General features: G+C 39.6%; 1 long non-coding RNA gene across 1 annotated transcript in view; it reads right to left on the bottom strand.

The window, feature by feature from the left end:
* Positions 1-7960: 7960 nt before the first annotated feature.
* Positions 7961-10000, bottom strand: part of LOC140943900 (uncharacterized) — an 11545-nt gene continuing 9505 nt past the window's right edge. The window contains exon 3 of the long non-coding RNA XR_012166648.1: positions 7961-8099. This is a non-coding gene — a long non-coding RNA (uncharacterized lncRNA). The remainder of the gene's footprint in view (positions 8100-10000) is intronic.

Here is a 10000-nt window from a genome sequence, read left to right as displayed (position 1 = left end):
ACCTGTTTTGAGGTACAGATCATGATAATCCCCAAAATGTTTGCACTCAAACACTTTCCACACTTTTTTTTGCATTATGTGCTCGTCACTCAGCGAGCTGTAGAACATTCTTTTGTGCTGCAGTTTTGTTTCGCTAAAGCGCTTCCACCCATCCATGTATACACTTTATCTTTATGCCTTCTACTTTCGCCATTGCCTGAAACAAAAGAATTGCATCGTTTCCCTTGGGGTTGTGGAAAACGACTGGAAGTGGGTCTTGCTCAGGCCTTATCCGCAAATTTATGTTGCAAGCGTTGTGCGCCGTTTTACGGTATTTTCCTGGCAAGTGGCAGTGATCTTTCGTAGCGTCTCTATAGTTTCTCAATTTCAAAGGCTCCAAATAGTACAACAATCTTCTTGGCTGTTTTTATCCATTTGTCTACTTCATCCAATGGTTAAGGCTTGTTTCTTGGCCCAATGAATTTTCCTTGTAATGACATTTTTTTGTGCGCCTTCCCGCAATAACTGCCCCCATCTCTCTCACAAAAAGAGAAGGATCCAAAAATGATTCTTTCACCAACGATTTCTTACAAATATGACAGTGGGTGGCCTTGTTGAAATCAATCTAATCTTTTCCCGCATTACAAGGAGTACGACTGTTCTTAGATCTTCTCTGATTGCAAAATCGCCTTCAAAAACTCTTCCACGGCATCTTCGCTTCGGTAGAATTTCGTATCTGATGCTTCACCATCGCTCCACACCTTCTACGCATATCCACATGCAACGTGGCGGCTTGTTTTTCCTGTGTAGCTCTCTTGATTATTTTTTTCAGAACACTGCATTTTTTCCACAAAACCACCTTCTTTTGGCATATCTGTTCTCGTTGGCTTGCTGTCAATGCCTCTGCAAACCTCTTCATGCCTTTCCAAAATTTCGTCAGTCGCAAATATTGACAAGCACTGCAAACAGTAATGTTTTCTTCCCTGAAATTTTTTTTGGCCGTGCAACAAAGTGTTTACTCTTTTCACTTTTCACATAAGAATGATGCCAAATTTCTCTAGAGCCGGTCATCATGAGATTAATTGGTTGCACACGAGTTCCTTTTTCGCTTATTTTGTACACAGTCGCTTTGTCGCTTTGCCAACCAAAAACATTTATCGCAATGTTTTCATTTTGCACTCCGATCTTGTCAAGATCTTTCATCGGCGTTGGGAAACAAAATTCCTGCATAATCGATCGTCGTTCTCAGTGGATTTCGTCCTTTCGGCGCGGGAAAGAACGCCATTTGAAGTGACCATTTCAGACACTCATTATCGGCTCTTCTGTTTTGCACATTTATCATTGCTATTTCGTCTTGCAACTTTTTAAGAAGTGGCATGTATTTTCGAGCAACAAGTGGATTATATCTTGACACGTTTAAATAGGACTTTTCAACTTGATTTTCAAGTCTTACATCTGACTCATTTTCGACCCTAGCGTCAATTTTTGTCTTGACTTCCTTTATGAACTCCTCAAAGTTTTCTTTGATTCCCTCTCATTCGAATTTCGGGAACACGTTTGGTTCATTTTTGTAATATTGATTAACAAGTATTCCGTCTTCCCTTTTTTAATTCTTTTTCGACATTTTCACCGAAAATGCTCATCATGCTCATCGATTGCGTTTCTATTATTACAACATCCGCAAACTTTTTTCGTTTCTTTCTGCAAAACGAAAATTGTCCTTATTGTCAGTTCTAGGTACATCTATTTTCCACACATGCAACCGTCCTCCGAATTCTTTTCGTCCCTACAAAAATAGATTCTTTCCAATTCAAGTGGATGAGGAAGATTTCCCTCGTTGATGGGGCCGTAAAACATCTGCAGAACGTCGTTCGAGAAGCTTTCGGCGGCCATCGTGTATAGATACTGTGACGTTGCATATCTCTAATTGGGTTCCACGCTTGGCCAAAAAGACAAAACAGCCAACTCCGGCTGGTGTGCCGAAAATGGGGTGTGCCGTCCATATTTTCCCGCTGTCTTTTGTTCACTGATGCTTGCTCGTTTGAGCGCCCGGCTGCTCTCTATCCGTGCACCCCAGCGGATGCGAAATTCTGCTACACCCGGGCCGCAGTTTGAATTTCTGTTACACTCGGGTCACTGTTTATTTTGATTTGAATTTTGACCGCTGTCCACAATGCCGGTTCACAAGAGTAGTATATAAATAGTAGCAGTTATGTTTACAACCTGTCCCTATCTGCCAAGCAACTCGAGGCTGATCCGGACAGGCTGTTGCAGAACCGCGCAGAGCCAAGTGTCTAGCGTAATTTTTGTTACACTCGTGTCACTGTTTATTTCGATTCTTTGACTGTTGTCCACAATGCTGGTTCACAATAGTATAGATAGTAGCGGTTCTGTTCGCAGCCTGTCCCGATCAGCCTCGAGTTGCTCGGCAGATCGGGACAAACTGTAGCAGAATCGCCAGGACAGGCTGTGATAGAACCGCTACTATCTATGCTACTCTTGCTGCCGTAATTTGGTATTACTGATCCAGGTCTCCTCTAGATCCGGCTGACCTTACTGGTTTGTTGCTGTGGTTTTTCCTTTTATAAGTGTTTTTAACGTACAAAAGCTTAACTAACTACGAGAGAATGAATGGACAACCGAGAATATGACTAACAATAAAGGACTGTTTAACTGTGATAATAGATGGATCGAAACGCACCAATGGCATTACGAGTCTTCATAGCCAATAAGATCAGGGCTTAACTGACAGACGAACAATAGCATCACGACCTAATACCATCAATTGACGTGATACAACTCACTTTAACTCTGAATATGACTACCACACAGGTTGTCGAAACGTCAGCCACTGTCAACAATAGTTCTAATCAGGATTACGTTCACCCGGACGATCATACTCAACTTACTTATGAAATGACTCCTGGGTTCAAACATTTCACAGTACAAAAGCCTACTTCATTATATAAGCAGTCTTCACGTTACCCGAGCAGGTCGAATTAAACAGCACTTTACGTCGACTGATCGTCGAATTTAAAATATTAATTAAATTAGTCTGAATAGATTCAATGTATAAACTAGGTCTATTTTTTTACAGTCAAACATCTATGAAGCGGTCACTCTCAGCAAATAGCCAAGTGACTGCATAAACCGCGTAATAGGGGCGTTTTTACCGCAAAGTTAAGCATGGAATATGGTGAAAACCAAAATAGAATGCAACGCGGCATGTGTCTCAGGTAGATAGCACAGCAGTAAAAACAATGCAAAATACTATAGGTGAGACCGATTTATACATGTACAAACTCATGCTGAAGCTCGATAAGACATTACTAGACTGATTATCTGCAATTCAGAGGTAACACGTGCGCCGCTGTGGTTTCCAACCAGGTTAGACCAACTTAGGCAATTCTGCCAAACATAACGTTATTAGCTGTTTGACGAAAGAAGACATGTATTATTTACCATCGCGCCAAGCCATCGTCCTGTTATTCAGCTCGGTGATTGTTTAATGGACACGGAGGTGAAAAAAAAAAATGAAAAAAACAAGTAAAGTGGGCCTGTTGTGATTTCTGCAGGATCACAATGCATCTGCTTATTAGAGAGCGACCGCTTCGTAGAGATCTGCTCAATAGAGGTTTCATTGTGTACTGTTCTCTTTCTTTGTTTGTTGTTGAATAATCTTGGCAATGCCATCACTGGATAATTCAATTAAAATAGGCGCCATGCTGGCTATGCAGCTAGTCATTTACGAGGTACAAAACCGCCATTTCAGCTAATTATTAATCAAATGAGTAAAAAAATCAATACCTTTTTCCTATGTTTTCTGAGGTAATGCAGAAGATCTCCGTAAGGGGCATATTCAACTAACAAGAACATGGGTTCCTCCACAGTGCAGCAGCCGACCATACTAACAATATTCCTATGCACACCCACGGCCTTCATCAGCTGAATTTCGTCAAGAAATTCTTGCAGGTCATTGTCATCTGACATGTCTAATGCAAAAAAAGAAAAGAAAAACGTGAAAGGCGCATTCATAGTGTAGCGAAATCTTTCCAGAGAATGTAGGTGAAGCCCTGGGCGGGGGAGTTACTCCCGTACATTTCGGATAGGTGTGTGCCTCCCAGGTCCTGACTTAGCGGGGGGGGGGGGGGGGGGAGAAGTTGGCTGCACACTTAGGCCACCAGGCTTGTCGCTGACTATTGCGTGACGTAGCATCTCATGTGAGAGTTAAACAGTTACTCATTTGAACATTGTACCCTTTTGGAACACTTTCGTAACAAGAAAAATAAGTGCCATTTTTAAGTCGGGGCTGTATAGTTCCTTTTCAAGTTCAACCATTATGAACAAACATAAGCAAGTGAGCCATTCTAAGCAGGAAACAATAAGCGTCATATTCACGCACTACTCGCCCAATCTCTCTGCTCCCCAAAATGTAGTGTGACTAATTTGACCTAGCCGGAAATTCCAAAAATTATTGTCGTTACGGGACAGACGCTGTTAATAACAAGCAGTACATTTCTCAATTCTTTTTCTTAAAACCAACAAAGCAAAATAAATCTAAGTTTTGTTTTTGTCCGACGTTGCGTTATAAAGCCTTTCTAACTGTCCTAGTGAACATTTATAACATTTTTTGTCGTGGTGATCTACAATGAGCACATTCCACAGGACATTACTTTCCTATAAGGAATGACTTTTTACACGCTGAGCAAGAATCGCAATATGATAAAAGGAGACATTGGCTGTCACATTTTAAACGATTCAAACTTCAAGATAAAGAAAAAAAACTTAAAAACGACCCATCCTACCATCTTTTGAAAATGGCACTGATAAAAAGTGCCAATGGCAGCTTGAGAGAAATCTTTATTGAACGGGTGTACACACACATACTTCAGCCACAAACACACAGAGATTTGCAATCACGTTTTGGAAGGGAAAAAAATCATCCAAAGGTTTAAACTTCAACAAATGGTAATTAAAAGAAAAACTGCAAAAGGTACTCATTGCAGAATCTTTTGAACTTCAAACACATCTTCATTTAATGGCTGCCTTCGCCCCGCGGCCTTCGCTTAACATGGGTAAGTACTTCACATTAAACCGATCATAAGGTCAAAGATTGTCCGTTTTCCTGACGTATATCCCAGGGGAGGAACTCTCTTACATTAACCTTATGGATATTGCTCTGAAATAGTGTCAACATTAGATAACGCGGACGGTGCACCCCCATTACGACTTCCTAGAAATACTCCCCCGACAAAAAAATGAAACCCATTTTATAAACTGGGCTCGCCACAGGCAGCCCAGTTAATAAGAACCGCGTGTGATTTATTGAGCGCTAGAAGAAGGGGGATCTCCACTCCCACCTTGGCTCGCTTCGCTCGCGTGCTCGTCTGTTTTCGAAAATAAAGAGAAAACAAGGTCTGTGTACAAGCTAACCCTAACCCTTTTTAAGGAAAACTGATACCCTATTTAAGGCCCAAACCTGGAAAATGAGACCACATTCAAATCTAAAACTAAGAACTGAAAGGAAGCTCACAAATCTTCCTTAAATCGTTTTCCTAATACTCTAAGGTGTATTTCAGTTTTGACAGATGATTTGTTTTGTCGTATAGCTCGGTATCTATGCACTTGAATGTAAGATGACCGAATACGGTACCCTATCTACGTATATAAGGATCACACCGGGAACACAGCGCCAACAAAGACAAATTTGATACTCAATTTAAGGGTGGAGACCCTCAAAAACTAGAACCTATCGGACGGCATATACCTATCTACAAAAATGTTTAAAAAAATGCACGTTATATGACTAATTTTAGAATACTTCCCTCTACAGCCCCGGTTCACTCAAGATACTTCCCCCTCCACGCCCAAAAACAACAAAGCTGAAGTGTGGCCAGAACATTTTTGCTCCCGACTAAACAACATTTACCACGGGTGGGGGAAGGGGTCACCATGGTGCCAAATTGGCAGGGTGGGTGTCCTGGGAGTAAGAAAGTGCAAAATTCTTAACACTTTTTGTCCAAGAGTGTAGTTCATATATGGGAATACTCCCCCGGGGAAGTGAAGTAATTTCAATTCACGCTTTTGTACTCACTATGAAGCATTTTTACCGCGATCACGTATGTTTCGCTTCCACTGATGGTTTTCCTCCGCGGCCTCAAAAAGAACCTCTGGGGTAAAGAGCTGGTGGGTTTGATAAGAGATCCCTTGTACACCTTACCAAAGGTTCCCTCTCCAATCTCATTCTCAAGGGTCACAAGGTCTCCATCTATCTCCCAATGATCAATTATCAACCCATTTTTTCTGTGAAATAAGAATGGGTAAGAAATTAACTGTTTTTGTTGAGTCATTAAGGACATAATTGGTCACCAGACTGTAATCGATTCATCAACAGCCAATGTTTTTCCTTAGGACCGAAAATATAGATTTATATCAGGATATCAATGAAGGCTTATTTTAAATATACAGGTTTAACGTGGGTAAATTATAAAGTCATATTTGTCTTACTATTGTTAATAAATTTCTACTTCTTAGGTCCTGATTTGTAAAATAAAACAAACAAAAATTGCGATTGTTTTCAGAAGACTATAATTGCCCACTTCTTGAATTGGTTTGACTTACACAAAAATCTGAGCATATTCAAGCACCAGCCTGTTAAGCCTGGCTTAGAACCATTTTTTGATTCGCATTCAGTGTTCCCGAAATAAAAAATTAGCCGAGACCAGAAATAGGAAAAATTTTGTTGGTGTAAGTTTCAAATAAACTTTACATGTTACCCAGCGGGCAAACAAAACGAGCGAACTATTATACTAAAACCCAAAAAATGGGCTTATATCCGGGATTTTTACTCTTAAATTGCTCATTTAAGTGTCACATTTGCGGCTGTAACATCCAGAGGCTTCCCATTACCCAATGCAGCAGTGTTTGCTAACGGAGTTCAATTTTAAAACTGCATTGTCCTCCCTTCCGAACGATGTGCATACAAATGACTTAATTATGAAAACAAGTGTCATTTACCCTTCAGTAAGGCCTTTTTTCTTTAGAATCTTCTGTTCTCTCCGGCGATGCCAAATGAGAATCAGGGAAATAAGGGACACGACCACAAAACCAATCACAAGTCCGGCAATTTCACCGGGTGTCATCAAAGCCATTCTACCAGTTGTAACTTCTCCTGCAGAGTAATAAACACCCATTCCAAGTCAAGTGGGCAAAATGTGCCAAGGTTTTTCGAAAAATAGGCGAAGGTCAGCAAATCTTCTTTCCACTCTGGTTGCAGCAAAAGTTAAGTAACTACATACTGATAGGAAAAAAAATACCATTTTCGACGTCTGGAGCGTTCCATGAAATGTCAATCTGATCATTTATACCACTGACCACTGGAACCAAGAGGACAGGCTTAACCTAAAACCATATTGAAATTATGCAATGAGAACACCTTGTCCAAAAGTGCAAAATGAAACAACATATACATGTCAAGTATCAGTATATTGCTTGCAAAAGCATTCTAGTTAGTGTACTTTTTGGTAAGGCGAGTACGTTTTAAAAGCTGCAGATTTGTCTCCGGTGAAAGACAGTTTCGCTCTGGACTTCAACTGCGCAGCAACGCCAAGTATTCTTTATTGGACGGCAAAAAGTTTGCCAAAAGACTTACCTGAAATTCCACAGAAATGTCCCGGTTGATCCCACTGATTGTAACATTTGTATTTGACTATAAAAACATAACAAAAGTTAAACGCTCAAATGGATCGTAGCACATGGAAAAGCCGAAGACAGATTCCTGTTTTTCTGTTCACATTTCAAAGACAGACTCTCAAGATAACTTAATCGAGATTGTCCAAACCTCAGTTATTCTCAACAGACCAACTTAAGAACTACTGCAGTATTTCGTAAGAAACACACTGAACATTCTCATCAACTTACAGTATGAACACCAGCGTAAAGATTGATGTCTCTCTTTCGCCTTTTTTGGTCAGATATAACTTTGTATATATAGTGTTTAACTCCACAGTGTTTGAACAATGGTTTCTCCCACCAAACTGTTGTGCTGAACGTATTGTTAGGACCAGCAACCTGGACGCCATGCTTCAACCCAATCACCTTTACAAGCTCCTCATTGGGTTCTAGTGATAAAGTATACCACAAAAGAAACGAAAATTTCTCATTTCATGAAAACTTGATGCGACAATAAAGATAAATTATACAATGACCTGCTGGTAAAAGTCAGTCAAAGAGTCAACATTGCTGCAAAATGAGTTGAAAAGCGATGTTGCACATTTTACCACCCACGTTCAAACCTGTCTTACAACAAATCTGCTTGTTGCAGGTTGCGAAAAGTTGTTGCAGGAAGGAGAGAGTAATTCTACTTTTTGAGACAAGATCTGTACATTTTGCGCGTTTTACCGGCCAAAGGCAAACTTTTTTTGCAGCAAATGACATAACTATCGTGTACCACATGTCTGCCACGTAATTTTATCCAGTTAGAAGTCGGTATTCACGTAACTTGCAGTAAATTTTGTTTGTTGCAAGACAGGTTTGAACCTGGGTACGTGGTAAGAAGTGCAACGTCGCTCTGCATTGATGTTGCAAAACAAGTGGTACTTTTTTGTTGCCCGTAATTACCGTGGACTTATAGGTCACGTGTTGTAATTGTAGAAATCTTTTTTATGAAATAAAAACCAGTAAACGAAGTAATCTGTATTCAATGTTAAGGAATTGGCAATTAGCGATTCTAAATAATATAAATAACGTAGTGAGAAACACCCTAAGAGAAACCGGAAAAGTTTTATCTGCAAGTGTTTACATTCATGTGTAAATATCACTCCATCAAAGCGCTTATTACCTGGTAATAAGGAAAAATTCATTTTTTTAAATAGGCTAAAACAATGAGAACATACATAAAGTGAAATGTCTAGCCTTCTGATTGGTGAGAAGTAAGAGGTACCTTGAATGAAAGTCACAAACAGGATAAAAAATGTGATGAAATAGAAAATATTCAAACTTAACACGTACTTGGAGCAGTCTTTCTGATTTTGTTTTCTTGTCCGATGATATTATCGTTGTCGAAGATGGGTTTAACCTGTTGGTTAAAGTGAATTAATGATTATTGCACGCAACTAGAAATTAATAAAATTCACTTCCAAATCAGAGATTTGTAGGCAGTAGCAACAGTTGATAACAAAGTTAAAAGGCAAAAATTGCACTTCTTAATTATATGACAAAACTAGAAGTAAAGCGGAATAAGTTCAAATTACGTGTTCAGGCTGTTATATCCAGAATATTTTACCTTTAAAGTTATTTCTTCTTCAGGAAACACGCCGGTTATATGTAGTGACGTCTGGTCCTGTAAAGACGGTAGAACAAGTTCACTTTTGTTAACTGAAAATAGTTGATAATAAATGCGTCCTCAGTTAATACATTCAAACATCTAAGGTTTGTTTATGGTACTCGGACTTGCTCCACCCACTTCTGTCCAGACCTTTTTCATTCGCAGATACAGCACACTTCCCCTTTTCTCACTACTTTGTCTGATAAAATTCCTACTACTTTGCATGTCAAAACGATAACAGCAACACAGTTCTTTACTCTAAGGTAAAGTCTATAAATCATCTATAAAGTCTATAAATCATCTACATTTTATTACAGATTACAATATTCACAGAGTTGCAGTTGGATTACTTAGAAGGAGATAAGTTTTCTCAGGTGTAAGACAAGTGAAAATCAACTTGTTTCGTTTTATTCAGCCTTAAAACAAATTTGTAAATCCGATTGAATTTGAAGCTGGAATTAAAGGAAGAGCTGCCCAGTGTTTAATGACTAATTAACGTACCAGTCTAGTCTTAGAGCATCCTGATGTAGTTCTCACCAAAGGTGAACAATTAAGCTGGTCACGTGCGAAGCCACCTTGGAATTCGTAAAACACGTCATAGGAATGAACGTTACTATGTTTAAAGGATGGTTTTTCCCAGGTGAATGTCACATTGAATGTGTTTGTGCCTGCATCTTCCACAAACGATCCACTGCC

Source organism: Porites lutea, chromosome 7 (assembly GCF_958299795.1).
Source record: "Porites lutea chromosome 7, jaPorLute2.1, whole genome shotgun sequence".
Classification (NCBI taxonomy): Eukaryota; Metazoa; Cnidaria; class Anthozoa; order Scleractinia; family Poritidae; genus Porites; species Porites lutea.
This window is presented reverse-complemented; position numbering and strand designations above follow the sequence as displayed.